A 22,148-nucleotide genomic window follows, 5' to 3' on the forward strand; every position below is an offset into this window, starting at 1 on the left:
GCACTATGTTAAGTTCCTGGGAATACAGAAGCAAGAGAAAAGTCCCTGCCCTGAAAGAGTTTCCATTTTATCCAAGGATAGATACAGATATTTATTTAAAATATACCCAAGATTATTTAAAAGCAAATATGTAAACCAGTTTTAACCAACAAAGAAATCAATTTCCACCTCATGTTTTCCTTCTGTAAATGTCCCAGTAGATGTGTCAGTACAATCAGCTACCTTACCATCTTCTTTTCCATAGTTCTGAGAATCGTGGGAAATGAAGTATTGTAGGGTCCTTTGTATATGGTATCTGACATTGCCTGCAAGCTTTTTGAGAACTGGAGTTGCTTCTTTTTTTTTTTTTTTTCTTTTTTATATCCCCAGTGCCTAGCACAATGCTCATAACAGAATACTGACAGCTGATTAAATACACACTTTTCTACTACTGTAAACCTAGGGTCTCCCAATTATATCAATATATTGTATATCTAAAGACTTTGTTTTCTTATTTATCTGGCGACTTAGAACATTGTATCTTTTCCAATTCTATTGATATTAGAAAACATGGCATCACTATAACAAAATTCTCTGTAGCATGGCTTTGATATAATGTGGATTTTCCTTGTATTCTATTCAAAGAATACAGTGTCTTGAAGAAACTTCTAGTCTTATCCATGCCTTATTTATCTTTTACCCTACTTTTAAAAAGTTAAAAAGCTAACTTTACCAAAAAATGATTGCCAATTCATTTAAATTGGGAGCTTGGAAGATATTTCAATTGTAACTTGTTTTACAAAAATTCAGTTTTCATGCAGCTTTTCAGGTTGCCACCAACTGTATAAAGTGAGGCCAAAATGTTTCTGATAAAGGCCTTATTTCTAAAATATATAGAAAATGGATTCAAATTTATACGAATACAAGTCATTCCCAATGATTAGTAGTAAAAGCATATGAACAGACAATTTTTAGATGAAGAAATTAAAGCCATTTCTAGTTACATGAAAAAATATTCTAAATCACTATTGATTAGAGAAAATACAAATTAAGACAACTCTGAAGTACAACTTCATAACTCTCAGATTGGCTAAGTTGACAGGAAAAGATAATGACAAATGTTGGAGGAGATGTGAGGAAACTAAAACACTAATGCATTGTTGCAAAATGATCCAACCATTCTGAAGAACAATTTGGAATTAAGCCAAAGGGCTATAAAACTGTGCACACAGTTTGATCCAGCAGTGTCATTACTAAGTCTGTATCCCAAAGAGATCATAAAAGAGGGAAAGATCCCACATGTACAAAAATGTTTGTAACAGCTCTTTATGTAGTGGTAAGGAACTAGAAATTGAGTGGATGTTCATCAGTTGAGGAATGGCTAAATAAATAAGTAAAGCTGAGTTATATACATGCTATATGAATGTAATATAATATTATTCTATAAGAAATGATGAGCAGGATGATTTCAGAAAACCTTGGAAAGACACATTAACTGATGCTGAGTGAAGTAAGCAGAACCAAGAGAACAAGATTTATGTGATGATCAAGTGTGAAGGACTTGGCTCTTCTTAACGATGTGAACAATGTGACGATTCAAGATAATTCCAGTAAAGTTGGGATGGAAATTGCCAACCACATCTATAGAGAGAAGAACTATGGAGACTGACTATGGATACACGCATAGTATTTTTCACTTTTTTGTTTATTTGTTTGCTTTTTTCTTGTGTGTTTTTCCCTTTTGGTCAGATTTTTCTTGCACAATATGACAAATATGGAAATATATTTAAAAGAATTACACATATTTAACCTGTATAAGATAGCTTGCTGTCCTGGGAAGGGGTTGGTAAGGAAGAGAGAAAGAAACGTTTGGAACACAGTCTTACAAAAATTAATGTTGAAAACTATTTTTATATGTATTTGGAAAAATAAAATACAATTGAAAATAAAATGAGGTGGAACTCAAACCAGTGCAGCTGTATGCAGTATTGTCTTTAGAGGATTGTGCTATAGCAAGCTTCAGGTGTTTTTCCCATGCCTTTATTAAGTAGTTCTCAATTTTCTTCAATTTGAAGCCTATTCAGTCAAACTGGACATTTTAAAGTTTTTATAAGTCTTAATGGATCTGGGAAAGCGTACTCTTACTATTTCTCAGGCTAGTGCAGACTATTTGGTTTCTACAAACACTCCAGCCTGAATGTTGGAGACAGTGTTGTGATTAGCAATTAAAGCAGCTGAAGCTATATTGATTACCATTAGTAAGAGAATTTGCTGCAAAGAAAAAAAGTCTTTCTTCTTAAATTCAGGCCCATTGTGAAACCCATAGGGGAATAACAGAGGCAGAAGAGGAGAAAAGGCTGGAAAGTGGGTGCATAAGAGAACCTGAGCAAATCATTATAATCTCATTGAACAAATTCTTAGTGCATGCTATAGGCGGAAGTTGCAGGTAAGAAGGAGATTGAACAAAGGAGTTTCAGTCAATAAGTCAGAAAAGCATTTATTGAACACACATTATTTGTCAGGCATTGTGCTAAGCATTGAAGATACAAAGACTTAAAAAAAAAGACAGCCACTGATCTCAAAGAGCTCATTCTAATGAGAGAAACTACAAAAAAACAAGTAGCTAAATACAGAATAAACAGGAAATAATGAAGGGAAAGGATTAGAATTGAGAGGGATTGGGAAAGGCTTTCTGTAGAAGGTGAAATTTTAGTTAGAACTTGAAAAAAAGTCAGGAGGTAGAGATGAGGAGAGAGGACATCTAAAGCATGGGAAAGAGCCAGAGAAAATGTTCAGAGCCAAGAAATGGGGAATCTTATTTGTAGAATAGCAGGGATGCCAATGTTACAGAATTGAACAGTATGTGGTAGAATATAAAGTGAAAGAAGTTGGAAATGTAAGGAGATAGTAATAGTTTACAAAAGGCTTTGGAAACCCACCAGAAGATTTTTTATTTGATCTTAGAGGACACTGAAATTTACTGAGTGGGTATGGTGATGACTGGTGACACAGTAAGAAAGAATTATGTTTTAGCAAAATCATTTTGGCAGCAGAATGGCAGAAGGATTAGGGTAGGGAGAGACTTGTGGCAGGTCTTGTGGTGCTTATGACTTACCAGCAGCAATAATCCAGGAATGAGGTGATAAAAGCCTGCATCAGAGTGATGGCAGTATTACAGAAAAAGAACATGTACTCATGAAATGCTACAAAGGTGGGAAACCATTGGATGTAGAAGTAAGAGAAGAGAGGAAACAAGTCTAACTCCTAGTTTGCAAGCTTGGGGGACCAGGAGGAGAAGAATGCCATTGGCAGTATTAGAATTAGTTGGGAATGGGGCAGCTAGGTGGTGCAGTGGATAGAGCACCAGCCCTGAAGTCAGGAGGATCTGAGTTTAAATCTGGTCTCAGACACTTAACACTTCCTGGCTGTGTGACCCTGGGCAAGTCACTTAACCCCAATTGCCTCAGCAAAAAATAAATAATTGGGAACATAGGAATATTTGAGTGTTTAAGTGAAAAGATGATGAGTTCAGTCTTTAAGATGCCTACTGGACATCCAGGTCAAGATGACCAATAGGGAGTTGGAGATATGAGATTAGAAGTCAGCAGAGAGCCAAAGGTTGGATAAACAGATTTCACAGCACAAATTGGAACAGGATCAATAGAGAATATTAAGCATAGGGAATGGGTCAGAGGATTGCTATGGGAAAGAAGCACCACCTCCCATATTCTCATATGCTGGCAATCTGATAAAGTCCCAGTTGCCCTGCCCCAGCTGTGGACCCAGTTTGAAAGGGTGGGGAGCGCTAGTTTGAAAATGAGTGGCCAGGAGCCAATGTCCTTTTGTCATATGAAGAACCATGTTCCAGCTCTGAAAAGGAATTGTACAAGATCTCAATCACTCATTCCACTACTCTGAAATGGTTTATTAGTATTTCTAACAGGTCCCCTTGACTGTACCTTTCTGTCAGGGCACTGTGTTGATTCCACACATTCTAAGAGCACTTGGCCTGTCAGGGGCTCTTTCTTACTGCCCAATCATCTGTGAATATCCCTAATTCAGAAAGTGAATACATTCAAATGGCAGTCACACAAAAGGCAGGTTGCCAAGCAACGGGGAATCTGAAATACCCCTGTCAGGCATTGCAAGGGGAAAACAGGCAGTTCACAACCCAATCGGCAATTTTGTTTCAAATGGCAACAATAATAATACATTTCTGCCTCTCTCTTCTTCTCTTTCTCTCCCTTTTGAAGAATGAATCCCCTGCCAAGCCTCAATGGCTCCTACATAATTTCACAAAATGACTGCTCTGGACTGAAATGATTATTTTTTATGTGTGTCTATGTTGATGCTATGAGTTTTCCTTTGTGGAATCACTTGCTACTTAGGTTACTGACTAACAGTCCCCTCCTTACATCTTATTTGCTAGCCAACTTTGCTACTTATCTGCTTTTTGCAACAACTGGAACCAAGTACCTGTGGAAAAAAATAAAGCTTTCTAGGTCTCTTAGGCAAACGATAGAAGAGTCAAAGACACTTGGTCCTGTTTCACTTTGGAATGGCTCAGTTTCTTTGTCCAGTTGTATCATATACTTTGGATTTAGTCTTTTTTCTCTTCCACATTTATTATTCTTATGGGTCAAGATTTTAATTTATTTGTCATGCTGTACCTTTATAGGTCTATTTCTTGGCATCTAGATTCCCCCCACCTCTATTTCTATTTCTCTCTCTCTGGTTTTGAAATGTTTTGAGGAATAGAGAATCAGGATGTGGAATGAAATGATCATCATTCTTCATTATTATATTAATCAAAAAGTCTTCATTAATCACATAATCTGTGCCAGACACTGATCTAGATGAGATATATGATAGTTCATGTCCTCCAAGGAATTTACATTCTAAGAAAAAGATACAACTTATAAAAAGGAGTGGTAAGTGGGTAAGTTTGGTCTAGGATATCAGGATGTATGAGTAGAGTTACAGAGCAGATTATCATACTTTAGTGGCACTGATAACTCCTTTTCTTGTTGGGAAGATGGAAGCAGCGGCAAGGCAGATGACAATATGCTCTGAATGGGAGTATGCTGTGATGTTGAAGAATGGATAGAAGGATCAATGAAAAATATCTGAAACAGTCCTTAGGGGAAATATATTTCTCCAAGAAAGCTAAATGATAAAATTATAGATTTAGAGTTGGAAAGAGGGAATATTTTTTCCAGTTTGCCCCTTTTATGGATGAAGAAACTGAGCTTCTACAATTTTAAACTGTCCTGTCACAGAGAGAATAGGTATCAGAGGGGATATTTAAATTGAAGTCATCCTTCCCATTAATCTTAGGAAACTGAAGCAGACAGAGGTTAAACAACTTGCCAAGAGTCATGTAGCTAGAAGCATCTGAAGCCAGATTTGAGTCTTTCTGATGTAGGGCAGTGCTCTTTTCAGTTGTGCAAACATTATTATCCCCACTTCACAGATGAAGAAACTGAGCAGCATTGAGATTTTTAAATAACCTATTGAAGGTCAGATACTAATAGACTTGGAACTTATTTTGTGTTGACCTAATGTAAAGGGTATTTAGTTTCAGTTACTCTCTTGTTATTTTTTCCCTTTTCAGGAAACAAATGTAACAGTTGGATAGTTAAGAGCAGAATCTGAGTCCTGGTGGAGGGCAAAAATATGTGTAAAAGCACAGGATTCCCACATCTCCCCTTAGAGCTATTAATGACTACCTTGGGTACATGCCCATCAAAGTTGAATGCACTCTCATCTATGTGATCTGCATCCTCAAAAGAGAGTTAATTGACACCAAGTTTAGGGATCCAGCCACCTAGAGAGAGAAAGGAGAGTTTCTGGATCATAGCTGTCTAAAAATTGCTTCTTTAGCAACTTCAACTTTGTTTATGAAAAGATCTAGACTTCTAGAGTAGACAGAGGGAATTATTGGGAAATCTCGACTTTGGATTTGCCTTGGATTTTTTCCAAAATCTATTGTTTTTATTTGGGGGTCAAATCTTCTAGAGAAAGGGAGAATTTCCAGGGATAGTGCCAATTCTAGGGTTGCATCTTCAGGACCCTAAATTAGAAAGTTCTGGGATTTTACTTTTAGAGGATGGTGAATCTTCAAGTGTTACCAAAGTTGGATTTCTTTTCTAGACCTTAAGTTCATGAGTTCAAGAATTTAGACTTTTAAAAAGGGAAAACAGATTTTTGGGTCAGTTCTTACTTCTTAAATAGAAGAGAATGTGAGAATGTCTTCTAGTGAACAAAAGATATTTTCCCAGGTATTTCCAGGTTCTTGTGGGAAAGAAAATAATGCACATGGCTCCTGGTGTTGGGCAATAAGAGATTAAAGCCACAACATGATGTATACAACAGGTGGCATTCATCCATAACTGTGACCTGTTGTGATAGTGTAGCTTAAACAGCAATCAGTAATCACTGCTACAGAGTCCCAAATTGACAACTTCCATGTGGGAATATAAACTCTTCAGATAGTATCATAAATCTGGACCTTTATATATAATGTCCCTAAGGTAAAAGTGAGTCTCTTTAGAATATTGAACAGAATTCCTTTTTATCAGTCCTAAAGATTGTTTTTCTTTTGAAGGAGTCTAGACCATTGGATCATATTAAAAGTTTAGAAAATATGTATAAACTCTGAGGAGATAGAAATAAAGAAAAGATGAAGGAACATTGTATCTGTTGTTCATGATCTCCTTTGTTCCTTGTGTTTTTTGCATTTATTTAAGGACATGAAACAAAGGTTTTATCCTGATATGGATGGTTACCTGCAATGATTAAGTAGGAACTGACAACTCTTGTTATCCACGTATGTGGATCCCTAGAAAAAATATAATTTAGTGTTATTTGGAGATTTGTTGGAAGAGCTTTGTGGGGTAGAGGTGAAAGTCAGAAAGAAGGGGATGAATCAGAGATTTAAGTTTTAGGAACTAAGTGGGTGGTATTGTGGATTGAGAACCAGACTTGGAGTTAGGAAAACTTGAAGTCAGATCCTATCTTAGTTATTAATTGGTTATGTGACTCTGGGAAAATCATTCAGTCTCAGCTTTTTCAGTTGTAAAATGATGACAATAATACTTATCATATTGGCTTATTTTGAAGATCAAATGAGACAATGTATGTAAAGTGCTTTGCAAATCTTAATGCACTATATAATTGTTAGAAATTACATTATTATATGATTTAAGGGTTGTTCTTAGATTGAATATACCTGTGAAAACTCAAAATTTGGCCTGCCATTTCATGGGTTACATGATACTGTAAGAAAATAATTTTTACTTTTTCCAGAGCAGAGGGATTTCTGCATAGATTTTTTTCTTTTATAGCTAATATATTTAAATCATAAAGAAAAAGAGGAAGAACAAATGAAAAAACCCATATGTCATGTGGTAATGGAATTATACACTGGAATATTTGACCAGGTTTTCTGAGTGAAGTCAGCAGCTCTTTTAATCTCTCACTTCAGATTTTGAATTCCATATCTAACAGAGTCTTGTTATATTCTGGGCATGGTGAAATTTAACACAACGTAAAAAGGTAGGATGTGTTGAATGAGTCTTTATGTAGCATGAAAAGGTCCCTGAGCTATCTCATTTTTGTTATTTACATTCCCTGGGAGGGTTATGTGGCTCTGCAGAGATAAATGGTTAGGTTAGATACTCTGGCATCATCCCAGCATTCAAGAAAGGCTCTGCCTGCTGCCTTTTCTTTTCAGAGTTTTAAGTCTGAGTTCAGTTGGAAGAGACTTGTCCCCACAATAACTAACTTATGGGGGTTTGTATGCTTCATGACATCTCTTATAGGTCAAAGGAAGTGATGATCTTTGGAGCTCTTGTATCTGGCTAGACTGGGGAAAGGCCAATTGTACAAAGAGGGAGAAGAATACCAGCAGAGCCTGAATAAAGTCTAAAGTAACAGTAAGGTAAAGCTCCTGACTAAGATTAGGGATGAGGTTTGTGAGAAAGAACTATGCTCTATCTGCCTGCAGTTTTCCTCCTGGTAGACTATGCTATTATTCTTTTCTCCCTAGTGACTGTCATTTTTGTGTGCATTGAAATTTGAAAAAAAAAAACCTCTGAAATATTGTATTATTACTTGATATATATTAGGTATCATTTTTCACAGATGTATATTTTTATTTTCAAATATGTTATAATATATGAAAGCTACAGAAAAAAATCTATCTTGTTGACTATGGATGAAGAGTTTTAAAAGAATATATTCACATTTATGCAAACTCTAAATTTGTTATCTCAGTGCTAGTTAAGCTACTTCCTCTTGGTTATCTGAAAATTGCCCAGAAATAGATTTGCTGATTTTTTTTCCTTTTCATTTATACCCATTAGCTCAGCAAATTTGTTTGTAGTTTAGAAGCAGCGGGCTGCAAAATAAAAAGGCTCAATTGTCCTTCCTGAGAAATCCAGGTTTTGAATACTTCAGAATTGGATTTTTTTTTGATAGAATGATGCTTATGAATTAGAATACTTTATATCAAAAAATCTCATTACTCTTTTATTTTCTCTGTCAGGGTCTCCATTCTAGTCCAATGGACTACAATAATCATTTTCTAGTAACGGGGGAGAAATACTTTTATATACGGTGCTGATATCTATGCTCAATATTTTTCAGCTGTTCAGAAAATGGTACTAACAAGGCAAAGATCAATTCTAATGCAGTACATATTAGTTAGCTTCTCACAGGGAAATCTCTCTGTTATAGATCAAATGCATCGCTAGCCCTAGTCTGTCATCTTATTTTGTACATCTATAAATGTAGTGATATGGGAGTTGTAGGTAAATGGGGAGGTGGATAGAATACTGGGCCTGGAGTCAGGAAAACTCATTTTTCTGAGTTCAAATCTGATCTCAGAATCTTAACCCTGTTTGCCTCAGTTTCTTCATTTGTAAAATCAGCTAAAAAAAGGATATAGCAAACTATGCTAGCATTTCTGTCAAGAAAACACCAAATGGGGTCACAGAGTTAGACAAAACTGAAAACAAAGTAAGAAGGAATTAGGTTGAGATTTCTCTGTTGCCTATCAGCAGTGTGAGGAAAAAATAAAAATAGACCAAATCTTCATGTATTAATTACCTTCATGGAAGAGTTGGTCACTGGTCAAGTTGGTCAGTAATTACAGTGTTTGGGAAATAGTTGAACAAAAGACACTTGCACTTAAATGCAAAAGTTGATTGATGTATGCATAGGATTAGGTGAAAATAAGTCACCCAAATCTGGGTTTATAAGGCCTGAAATGGTAGTACCCCTGTATGCAGTATATTGCTCCCACACTGAGCTGGTCCATTTCCTTTTTCAGAGGAAGGGTTTTTATCACCCCTGAGGCACATAGGAAAATATTATGAAGCTCAGTTCCTCTATTAAGATCTTTCTGATAGAAAAATTTCTAAAAGATAGAAAACTACTCATTACTGGTTCTAACCTCAGAAGATGTGAGTTCAAATTCTGAAACTACTTGGGTGACCTTGGGCAGCTCAACCTTTCTAAATCTGTTTCTTTCCTAAAATGAGGAAGTTGGGTTAGGAGGTCTCTGAGGCCCCTTTCACATCTAGGATTCTAGGTTTCTTCCAGATTTGTCTTGACAAAAGTGAAAATAAAGAGAGCCAGAAAGTCAGATGCTAGAAGTCACCAACTCCTGGGGAAAAGAAACATAAGCAGAAAACAGAATTAAAGGGAGGGGTATGTGATTATCATATAGTGGGGTCAATATAGAATCTAAGATTTTTAAGCTTATTGGATGTTTATTAGTATAAAATGTAACTCTTGAGTATAGCCTCTGAAATGTGATGTTAATATCACAAGCACAGAATACTACATAGCAGGTCATAGAATTTATTTCAAATATTCATTTCTACATCACATGCTCCTTTTCAATTCAAACTTCCCTTCTTGTTGTGGCTGTTGAGGGTTTTTGTTTATTTGATTTTTTTGTTTGTTTCTAGCCTCAAAGAAAAATAAAAACAAAATGGAATTCAGTGATCTTTTGAGAGAAATTTTCATCAATTAGATGATTGTAAAGTTTCAAAATTGTTTTCTACTTTAGCAGAATTGGCTCAAATAGGAAATGACATATATATTCAATAGGGGTACAGAAATCTATCTTAGCCTGCAGAAAATAGGAGGGAAATGAGATTTGGGTAAGAGGAGAAGCTGATAAAAGAGAGGGCATGTTGGGGAACAGAGTGGTCGGCAGCAACTTTGAGTTGGGAGAGGGTGAAAGGAGAGAGAGAATAAATAGGGGGAAATATAATTAGCAATAATAATTGTTAAAAAAAAACTTTTCAAAGCAAGTTTCTCTGATGGAATATTATTGTTCTCTGGGAAATGATAAGTAGTATGTTCTTAGGGAAAAAAAAAAAAAAAAAAAAAACCTGGAAAGTCCTCCATGAATAAAGTGACATATCCTGTATACAAAGTAATAGCAATGTTCTGGGATGACCAGCTATAAATAATGGTTCTTTTTAGTAGTATATTTATCCACAACTACTCTGAAGGATTTAAGATGAAAAATCCTATCCATATCCAGAGAAGGAATTGTGCCTGAATGTAGATAGAAGCATTCTTTATTTCTCTCTTTATTTTTAACTTATTTTTTCTTGAGGGTTTTTATTTTCATTAGGGTGAGAGAACTATTTTTTCTTTCACAACTTGACTTTTATTGAAATGTTTTGCATAACCTCACATGTAGTTTATTAATTGTGGGTGGGGATAAGGGAGAGAAACTAGCACTCGAAAATTTAAAAAAAAAGTGTTTTGAATGTAAATGGGGAAAAATATCAAATTAATTGATTAATTAATTTTTTAAAAAGTCAGGGATTTCAAAACAAAACAAATCAAAGAATTGTTTCCAGCTACCTGTCTCCTGCACCATGCTTTCATTCTCTTTTGGGGCATTGGGAGTCTGTTGTTGTTCAGTTGTTTCAGACTTCATGTTGCTATTTGGAGTTTCCTTGACAAAGATACTGGCATGATTTGCTATTTCCTGTTCCAGCTCATTTTACAGATGAGGTTAAGTGACTTGCCTAAGGTGCCACAAGTAAAGAAAGTGTCTGAGACTGGATTTAAATCCAGTCTTCCTGACTCCAGTTCTGGCACTCTATCTGCTTTGCCACCTGACTGATCCCTGAGATCCTCTAACAGGGAAGAAAGTTTTGTTGGAAGTGGAAGCTTCATCTCTTTCTTTGTCATTGCCTTGCTTGGTCAGCAATATTTCTAATATTACAGGTCATAAAAATTAGAGTAAATAAAAAATCATATTAAGAAAAGGCAAGAGGTCAGTTGTCTCCTAGGATCATGGCAGGAGTGGGGTGGAAGAATATCAAATCTTGGCTCTATCATTAGCTAGCGTAAGCGGAGACTCTGGACTTATTACTTCAGCCTCTCTGCCTTGGTTTCATTATCTGTCAAATGATGGGAAGATTTTGTACATATCTATGGTCTCTTCAAGGTTCATGATCATTAAGTTTCTTCTAGCTCTGACAAGGCATGAATCTGTTATTTGGCAACCAGAATGGAAGGTTCTGATTAAGAAATAGGCTTAAGAGTCCTTGAGACAGGGAATAATTATGGTTAGTATTTAGTAATGTCAAGTAAGAACTAGCCCAAGAAACTCAGAACAGCTGCTAATGGAAACTATTTGGAAACCTGAAGCAGCTGCCTCTGTTTTTAATGACAGAATTAATCATAACTTCAATGCCTGGGAAGAAGGCCATGGCAGAATATAGACTGATTGATTTCAAGAGGGTTGCTGTTCTTACTCAATCTTGTCTGCCTCTTTGTAATCCCATTTGAGGTTTTTTCAAAGACACAAGAGTAATTTACCATTTCCTTCTCTGGATCATTTTGTAGATGAAGAAACTGAGTAAAGTGACCTGCCTCGGGTCATATAGCTCGTAAGTGTCTAAGACCAGACTTGAACTCAAGAAAATGTCTTCCTAATTCCAGGTCTAGCACTCTATCCAGTTATTGTCTATGCCTGAGTATCCAGTTGAAGTTGATTGCCCAATTAGGGGGATGATTATCCATGTTCTTTTGTTTTCTCCTTTTGCCTCTGCTGCCTGACTTCTAACTATTTCACTGTTCATTAGTAGTTTCATTAGAAGAGGGAAGACAGAAGGTAAAAAGAGATGATATATCAAGTAATTTTGCTTCTTGTTAGCACCTTTGTTAAGAGATAACAAAACAAAACAAAAACAACTCAGAGGGGGAGGTAAAACTATTGGCTAAAATCTAAAATGAGGTTTTTATGGATTTCAATTTTCTCTGCTATCCCTGTTTCACATTGCCATTGATAATCAAAAAATTCCAAAGCTGGAAGTGACCTTAGAGATTATCTAATAATAATAATTCACATTTATTTGGGTTTTAAGGTTTATAAAGTACTTTCTTTATAACCAACTCTTTGAGATGGGGATTTGAGATAGCATTTGTGAAGAGGGACTATATTGTTTTTGTTTTCTGGCTTTTACACAGGGGTAAAGATATTACTTTCAAAGATATTAAAAAACTCCAGAAGTATAAACATTTTCCCCCAACATATGGGATACATATTCTCCTATACAACTTTGGTCCCTAGGGAGTGCAGACTTATACAAAATAGATTCTATCTAGCATTTATCCCATTAACTTCACATACAAATTTGGCAGGGGTGCTGGATGAGTCAGCTATCCTTGGACTGACTCCTGAAGGTCATTCCTTTGGGTCTTGATGCTGTACTGGATGGCTGCAAATCCTGCCTTGGACTCTATTTCTGGACTTCTTAGTGGCTCACTCTCCTGACCTTCTGAAGTCAACAAGGTCATTGCCGTTTCATATTCTTCATCTAGACTCAAAAGGGGAAGAAGTAACAATAGGGCTATTCACTGAGAGGCTACTTCTTCTAGGTCCAAATAAGATGATTAAGGCTTGAAGCCTCTGTTTCTAATGTGACCTTAGGTCATTCTTTCACATATCAAACTGCCAGACTGGAAAAAGGTCAGGCCAAACTTTTGTATCTAGCTCAGTGCTTTATGCTTTGGAATGACTTGTTAAGTAGTTTTTGATTTGAACTGAATAGGATTTTTTCTATTTCACAAACAAGGAAATAGTTGTTCAATAAGTTTAAATACTTTTCATAAGATTCTTCCAAATAGTAAGCAACAGAGCTAGAATTCCAAGTGAGGTTCCTGGGTCTCAGTCCAAAAAGTCTTCTCATCTATTTTAAAGTTTCCAAACCTCTTATTTCATAGATAGCTTAGTTGAAGCTGAGAAAGATGAAAATCAGAATTCCAGTTAATATCTGAGTAACCTTTGGATCTCTTGTTTCCATTTAAAGACTATTTTCATTATTATGCTTATCAACAAGGTCATTTGCAGTAAGGTTATATTAATATCACCTCAAAATGAATAATAATAATAACATTTATAAAACACCTATTATGTCCCAGACACTGCTAAACACTTTTACCAATATCATCTTATTTGATGCTTAGTAGGTAGGGATCATTATTCCCATTTTGTTGTTGAGCAAACTGAGATTTAAGTAATTTGCTCAAGATAACACAGCTAAAGAGTTTTAGGGTATATTTGAACTAGAATCTTCCTAACTCTAGGTAGATCTATCTACTTTGTGATGATTTTGAGGTTGTGGCAGTCAGAGAGTTGTTAAAATTCCCTTATAGTCAGTGCACAGGTTCTTCATGAAAGAATTCATTAAGCCCAAAATATTAATTGGCAAAAATGAAAGTTTATTGTTGAATAGGAAGCCAGTTTTGCTAACAGACTGACTTCTTTAGTAGCAAAGGAAAATGGAGGCTGACACTGAGAAGAGAATGCTTTCTTAGTGGGAAGGGCCCTAGCAAGCTGCTCTGGACCTTCTGTCAAGTCCTATTAGGGAAATTGCTCTTTAAAAAGAGTCTTGAGACTTCAGGTTGAAAAGGAAGCCAAAGTTTCCAGGCCTAGATGCTTATCAGTATCCTGCCCAGATCTCTAATTGGAATTAACAACACTTCAAAAGGGTGCTTTTTGACCAAGATTTCTAATTGAATGAAAGGGTGTGGCATCCCGAAAGATAACTTATCTGGGGGAGGATTCCAAAAGGGATCCCAGATCAAAAGGGAACACAGTTTCAAAGGGATAATCTTAAAGGGAACACAGTTTCAGTAAAGGGAACACAGTTTCAGAGTAATAATCTTAGCAGTTTCTGAGTGATATTCTTAAAAGGAACACAGTTTTATTAAAGGGAACAGTTTTCCTCTGCCTTCAATAAGAGTATGAAAATTCTATCTGAAGTATGCAGATCATCATACAGGAAAATACTTTTACAAGGTAATAACACTTTTCCCCATCATTCTTTCTAATTTAGATAATAATGTGTGGCAGGTAGTAATAGAGAGAAAATGGAACTAGGAATATTTAGGTACAGAAGTGTGTGTGTGTGTGTGTGTGTATATATATATATATATATATATATATATATATATATATATACATACATATATATATATACTATATATGTACAACACATACACATATACACATAAATATATGTGTGTGTATATAATATACATATATATGGGAAACCATTATAAATCAAGGCATTTTATTGCAGTAAGGAACAGACATTCTGGACCTTAGTTTCCTTATCTTGAAATGGAGAGAATAACTATTGACCTATCCACTTCAGAATTTAGTTATGTAGTTCACTTAGATATTGAATGTGGTTATGTTTTAGTTAAATGTAAGGCAGTATACAAATACAAATGATAATCTTATTCATGCAGTACTGTGCACATGCATATACATATGTATATTGACACATATTATAATACAGTTCCATAGCACCCTTTTACTAGTCTGCCAGATTTTTTCTAACTGGTTTAAAAATGCTAGGGATAGCCTTAGAAAGTTTCCCTTCTTGGACTGATTATTTCTAGTGCCCAAACAATTGAACTGAGACACTGACAGCATCAGAGGAGTGAGTGGTATCTGATCTCTCAACCATTTTGGAGTGACAATTTAGTTCTGAAGACTAAAAGCCCTCCTCTCAATCCTGTTCATGCCTTAGATTCTATAATATAATTGCCAACACAACACACACACTTTCAATTAACCAATTAACCACAGTATATTTTAATAGATAGTAGGCAGTAAGATGGAAAAGTGAATAGAAAGCTAGGACTGGGGTGAAAAAAACTTGAATTCAAAACTAGTTTGACATACTAACTGTGTAATCTTGGATTAGTCACTTAACCACTATCTGTCACTACATATATAGCCTTCTACAGTAGGACAGAAACAAGCCTTAATTAACTAAATTTATAGATATGTCTCTATAGAGATAATAGTAACATAGACCAACTAGGTTGGTTGTTAGGATCACAGGAGATTATTAGTTGAAAAGGACTTAGCACAGTGTCTATACAGTATAAATTTAATTAATTAAGGCTTGTTTCTGTCCTACTGTAGTAGGGTATATATGTAGTATAGGATAATGTTAGAGTCAAAATTTTATGCTCAAATTATTTGCAGATAACTTGCTCAAAGAATCATAGAATTTTAGAGTTGGAAGTCTTGTCCAACAAGAAGTTTTGAAAATATCACTAAGTGATCATTTAGTTTCTACTGGAAAGCCTGTGATTAGGAGTGAGCCTCTACCTTCCAAAGCATCCCAATTCACTTGTGGACAGCTCTAGCTGTTAGGAAGTTTTTTGTTATATTAAAACAAATGTGCAACCCTAAAGTATTTACCTACTGTTCATAATTTTGCCCTCTAAGGACAAACAAAAAAAGATCTAATTACTATTTTACATGTCAGTTCTTCAAATGATGGTAATGACTAGCATTTATAATACTTTAATATTTGTAAAAAACAAAAAAAATTTACAAATATTATTTCATTTGATGCTCACAAAACCCTGGGAGATAGGTTGACATGATTTTTATTTAATATATAGGAAACTGAGACAATCAAGGTAAGTGACTTAAATAAGACCATGCAGCTATCATGTAGCTCTATAAAGATTTTTCTTCAAATTTAACCAATTTTTAAAAACCAATATTTATATAAGATGTTTCTTACATCACTCATTATCCTGTTTACTTACCTCTTGATATTCTCCATCTGATCAAAATCCTCCCTCAGATGTGGTAGCAGAAATAAACACAGTACTCCAATGCAGAATACAGTTAAATTAGTATATCCCTACTCCTATTCCCCTGTCCCCCAATTTAGACAGCATTTCTTCAGTGCAGTATAGAGACACATTAGTTCTTTTGCCTACTCTGTTATCTCGTTTACTCATCTTGAACTGGATGCCTAGCACACATCTTAAACTCAATATGTTCAAAACAGAATACAATTTTTTTTCCTAAACCATTTTCATCCTATATTGTACTTATAATTGTAGAGGACAGTGCCATTCTCCTAGTCACTCAGGCTGGCAATTTAGGAGTCATCCTAGACTCCTTATTATGGACTCTTTTATCACTCCTCTATCCCTTTCTCACACTATCCCCACTTTTTCCAATCTGTTGCCATGGCCTGCCCTATTCGTTTTTGAAACATCTCTTTAATACATCCTTTTCTCTCTTCTGACACTATTAACCACACTAATGCAGAGCCTGCCTCAAGTTTCTACCCATTCCATCTAATCTCCATTCCCCTACTAAAGTCATTTTCCTAAATATAGATATGATCAGGTCACTCCCTACTTCCCACAACATAATTAGTAAACTAAAGTGGTTTCCTGTTATCTTCAGGAAAAAATACAAAATGCTCTTTTTGATATTCAAAGGCTTCACAAACTAGATCCTCCCATCTTTCCAATGTTCTTATTTAAAACCTTATTTCTCAACATGAAGTATTTCATACAATGACATTGTCTCTTAGCTGTTCCATAAAGAGGCACTTCATACTTTGGTTCCTGGAATTCTCCTTAATTTATTCCCAGGCTTGAATATTCTACCTCAGCCACCCTGATTTCTGACTTCTCCAGATTCCTTTAAGTCCCCCAAAATACCTTCTACAGGAAGTCTTTCCTAATCTCACTTAATGCCAGTGCTTTCCATCTTTTTGATTATATCCGATTTCTCTTGCATATAGTTTGCAAACATAGTATATTTGTTTGCATGTTGTTTCCTCCATTAGATTGTAAACTCCTTGAGAAAAATTATCTTTTGCCTTTTTTGTATCCAAAGTGCTTTTCACAGTGCCTGACGTATAACAGATGCTTAATAAATGTTTATTGTTTCATCGATCATAGTGGAATTGTTGTTTAAGTAGTATCACCTTAACTATAGTTGTAAGTCAAGTCCTTCCTTTCTGTTTTAATTTCCTCAGATATAACTTTGTATATGCTATTTGAAACTAGCTATGGCATATAGTGGAAGATACACTCCTAAAACTGATTTATAACCAACTATTTTCTGGTTTTCCCAGAAGTTCCTGTCAAATATGAAATTATTCCTCTAGTAATTGGATGAAGCCATTTCAGTTCTTTTTTGATGATCACTTTTTTTTCTTTTTGATGTTTATTAACTATGAATTAACCAGTGGACATTTAGCAGGTGCTTACCACGTGAAAAACAGTGCTATTGCGCTAGAGATAGAAAAAGGAAAAAAAAAGTCTTTTTTCTTAAGAAGCTTACATTCTACAAGGGTGAATGAATCATGCTTATATTGAAATATGCAATACATATGAAAAATAAATACAAGGTAGTTGGTGAGGGAGAGAATTAACTGCTTGGGCAACCAAGGAAGAATTCATTAAGAACATTGAGTTTTGAAGAATGTACATCCCAGAAGTTTTCTAAGAATTAAAGCTATAATTATTGGCCTATATGTTGGAGCCTCTACTATTCTTCCTTTTGTGAAAATTAGGAAATATTAACCCATTTCAAGCCAGCCAGTCTCTTCTCTTTTCTAGGGTCATTCAAAGACCACATATTATAATAAGTAATGTTATTAATAAAGAACAGATTTTGTAAATCCTTAAAATAGTAATTTGAACTAAGCAAGGACCTATAGAAGCTCTTTTGCCATGTCCTTACCTATCTGTTAATTCTTTTTGTTCTATCTCTCTTATTCCCAAGACCATTTTTAGCAAAAATTAAATAAAATAAACAAAATAAGATTTGAATAGTTCTTTTTTCATACTATCATCTGTTATCCTTATCCACCCACTCTAAGCAGCAATCTTATTCATTTTTGGATCCTTTTCTCTTCTCCAAAGTAGTTTAAAACACTTTTTGTTGTCCTTAGCATTCATAGCTAACTTCAGCTCATTCTAACCTTTAACACTTCTCTGTGTTCTTCCTGCAATCTTCTTTACATTTTCTTTTCCTAGCCAGGTGATCTATCATGAGGTTATAGTCCCACAATAATTAAATTTAATTTCTTTTTCTATTGCTCTTCATTCAAATGGTCTCCACAATTCTTCCTCACTGAAAATCCTCAATTTTCTTACAAAGTTTTGTTACTTAATCTGATTTCATACAGTGAACATATGATTAGCATTTATACATAGAGTCTTGTTTGTCATGAGGCTGGCCAAATTATTCTAACTTTAGGCCTTGCTTACATCTATTGCTTTCTTGTTCTTGTTCAGCTCTAGGTAGAACTCTCCATAGCCCCTTTAAGTTTAATTAGTAACAGTATAGTATGGTAGAAAGAGAATTAGATTTGGAGGCAGGTGATCACGGTTGTATTATCTTGGTGATTATGGGCAAGTCATTTAATTTCCACATATCAATTTCTTTAAAATGGGGATGATTATATTTTCAATAGCTCACAATGGTTAGGAAAGTAGTAATTATGTGGAATTATGACAAGTCTTGGAAGTCGGGAGAAAATTTGAATTTCAGTATTGAAATCTGTTACAGTGACTATGAAGTCTTGGACAAGTCAAATATTTCCTCTGACCCTATTTCCACAAATGTATGTAAAGGGGCTTCAGTGCATGCATAGACCCCCATGAGTTTGCTGAGTTGATGCTCGCTCTCTGTGTCAAGGAAGCTGAGGGGATGGTTCTTGGAGAATCACGGTGATGAGCAGAGGGAAAAATGTGAAGAAATTTGGAATATATGCGTGTGTGTGTGTGTGTGTGTGTGTGTGTTTATACACACGTTTTATAATTAACTCTGGATGGCTAACAATGTGGTGAAGGAGAGACTGACTAGCTTTAAAGGCATTAAAAAAAATCTCTCAATTTCAGCTTCTTCCTATTTTATCTCATTTGGTTCTTTTGATCCTGGAATTTGGTGAAGGGAATGGAATTTCTGAACTTCAGAATTTTAAATTTTAATGGAGCTAGCCATAGGAATATGTGAATCAGAATCCAGGTGAGATATCATAACAAGAATGGGAAAATCCAATCTTGGGAAGATGGACCACAGTGCAGTGAAAGCTAAGGCAAGGATTCATGCAATACCAAATAAAAACATCAACTTGGTAATACCAGTGTTCTGCAGGAAATGGCCTATATTATGAGTTTTACCTCTTCTATTGACTGAATCCATCATTGAAGTGGTAGAAGGTGAAAATACCTTGGAGGATTTAGGGGAAATGTTTATGCTTTATTTTCTTGGATATCTTTGAAATCAGTATCTTTTGGTAAAATACAATAGATATTAAATGGTTAAATGAAACAAGAGGGCTGATCACAGGCATCTCCATTTGGAAGGAACATAACTTGGAGGTGCTTAAATCATTGACAGTAGAAAAGAGCATTATTCTAACCCTTCAGAATATTCCTATGGAACCCCAGAGAATGAGGAAGTGGGCTTAATTCTGAGACAGAAGACCAGAGCAAAAAATTTTTGTGGTATCTAACATTCAAGATTGTACTGAAGAAAATACTGATCAGTGTCAAAGTGTTAGAGACATGTGAATTATTGCAATTACATAAATGTGAATTTATGGTATTACCTACTGTAGTTACTTATTTCCTTGGATTCCTCTGCAACAACATTTGAAAGAGTTTCTCTTTTCCTATACTTTCTTCCTTAATCTGGGTTAAGTATTAATATTAGCAGTCATTATTCTCTGACTTCTTCCTACTCAATCACTTTACTCCTCTGTTTCCTCAAGTCCATGCTTAAAATAATCCCTTTCAACCATTACTCCCCATTTGTCCCTTTTAGTTTTCTTCCCTGTTGTTTTCTTTCTTTTTCTTAATCTTTCCTTTGTTCCTCTCTATTACTGTTGCCACTACTCAAATATATTAAACTGTTTCCTAATATTTTTTCTTGTTTCTTATCAATGAAATACTAATGCATCATGCATTATGCAGTCCTAAAACCTAAACCATTTAAATAAAATTAAAATAACTTTTGGTCTGCAGAAGAAAGGAGCATTCATATGGTTTGGAGAACAGTGCATTTCATAATACCATCTCTTAATCTTTAATTAAAATTTCCCTAAATTGTTACTCAACTCATTTGAATAATTTCTTCAATTTTCTGTGCCTGGATTCTTATTTTCTTATTAAAGGTTTACTACCATTGATACCAAAATTAAAGAACTAAGTTGTAGTCTACCTTGTAGATGTTTTTAATCACTAGCATAGATTTAGTTAATTTTAGCTGTTATCTTATTACCTCCAGCAGAGATAGACATTATTAAAGCTGTAGTCATCAATTACAAAAAAAGAACATTTTATTTGTGTTGTGTGCTATTTACACCTGGTGTCCATTATGGGTTCTCAGGAGCCCCATTTGCCACTATGACTGTACAGTCCCATAAGTTTAACTCAGCATTGTGACTGCAAAACTGTCTTAAATCACAAGAAAGGGAGAGAAGAAAATCATCTGAAATGAAAAAAATGCAGCTTGTCTCTGTGACAAACCACCATTTTTTGCTGTTCACTGTTTTAGAATGCTCAAAGCTCTACACATCGTTTTGCAGTGTATTTGCTATGCAACAAAATATAAATCTGACCCTCTGAAGAAGAAAAAAGAATGCTGTTGATATCTTTACAATGGCTTGAGTTTGGCTTATTGACTAATATACTACATTGTGTTAGGCATATCAGGCAATAGCAACTGTGCTGCTTCAAAGACAATGAGAGTATTCATTCTGGGTCTAAAATTTATAAGAGCTTATGTTATTTTTTATTTCTTCTTGCTGGGAACATTGTTGTTCAATATGCTGCAAATGAACAAAGTTCAAACACCACAATGAAATTGATATGGAATTATGGAACTGAAAATAGGCTACTGATTAGGTTCAGATTCATCAAGTTGCTTTCTTTCTCAACAGGCTTTTTATTGGAGTTCCAATACAGCTTTCTTTAGAAAGAGTGAAATATGGCTGGGAGCAGGCAATATAGTGAGAACCGCCTACCTCTAGTTAAATTCAACTCTTCTCAGCTAGTTAACTATAGATGTGTTTCTCCCACAGTGTTTTATAAAGAGCATTGAAATGGCAGCAAACTCTAATCTGAAAAACTCACTTATGGAATAGGAAGATTTTTGTTTTTTTCCCCTTGATTTTATCAAACTTGCTGAATTTTTCCATAGAGCCTGTTGCATGGATATGATTCCAGAAATTTTAAAAAAAAGTATGGGGGGAACCTAACAATTCATCTCCTTATCCTTTTCATTCCCAAAGGAGATGAACCAATTTTCTTTGTTTTAGTTTTTACTGTTGGGGAAGTAAAGATAGAAAGAATAGAAAGAACTGCATGATTTTGTCTAGCACAGGGTTAACTGTGGATAAGAACCCCTATAAAATCTGCCTTTAAGTGCGATAGTTAATACAAAAGAAAAGAGGGATGAAGTTCTGTTTTAAATTTAGAACACAAATAACTTACAGTCACATTTCATTCACATTTCTACCAAACTTGAGTGATAAAGTTGATTATTATCTCAGATTTGCAGATGAGGCAACTGGACACAGGAAACTGCTATGAGTGATACAACAGTGCCTAAACAAATCATCATCAATCCAGAAGCATAATTTATGTCTTCCTAGCTCTCAGATTGTTCTTTGATCCATAAACCTAAAGATAAGCCTATGTATGAATGTAATTGTATTTATCTGCAGATGTATGTAGATAAAAGCAATAATTTATTCACAGTTGTATCAGGAATACTGAGATTATGACTAATACCATAGTATTTCATAAGTAGGAAGGGGCCTTAAAGAATATGTAGT

The sequence above is a fragment of the Sarcophilus harrisii genome, chromosome 2 (assembly GCF_902635505.1).
Source record: "Sarcophilus harrisii chromosome 2, mSarHar1.11, whole genome shotgun sequence".
In the NCBI taxonomy this organism is placed as follows: Eukaryota; Metazoa; Chordata; class Mammalia; order Dasyuromorphia; family Dasyuridae; genus Sarcophilus; species Sarcophilus harrisii.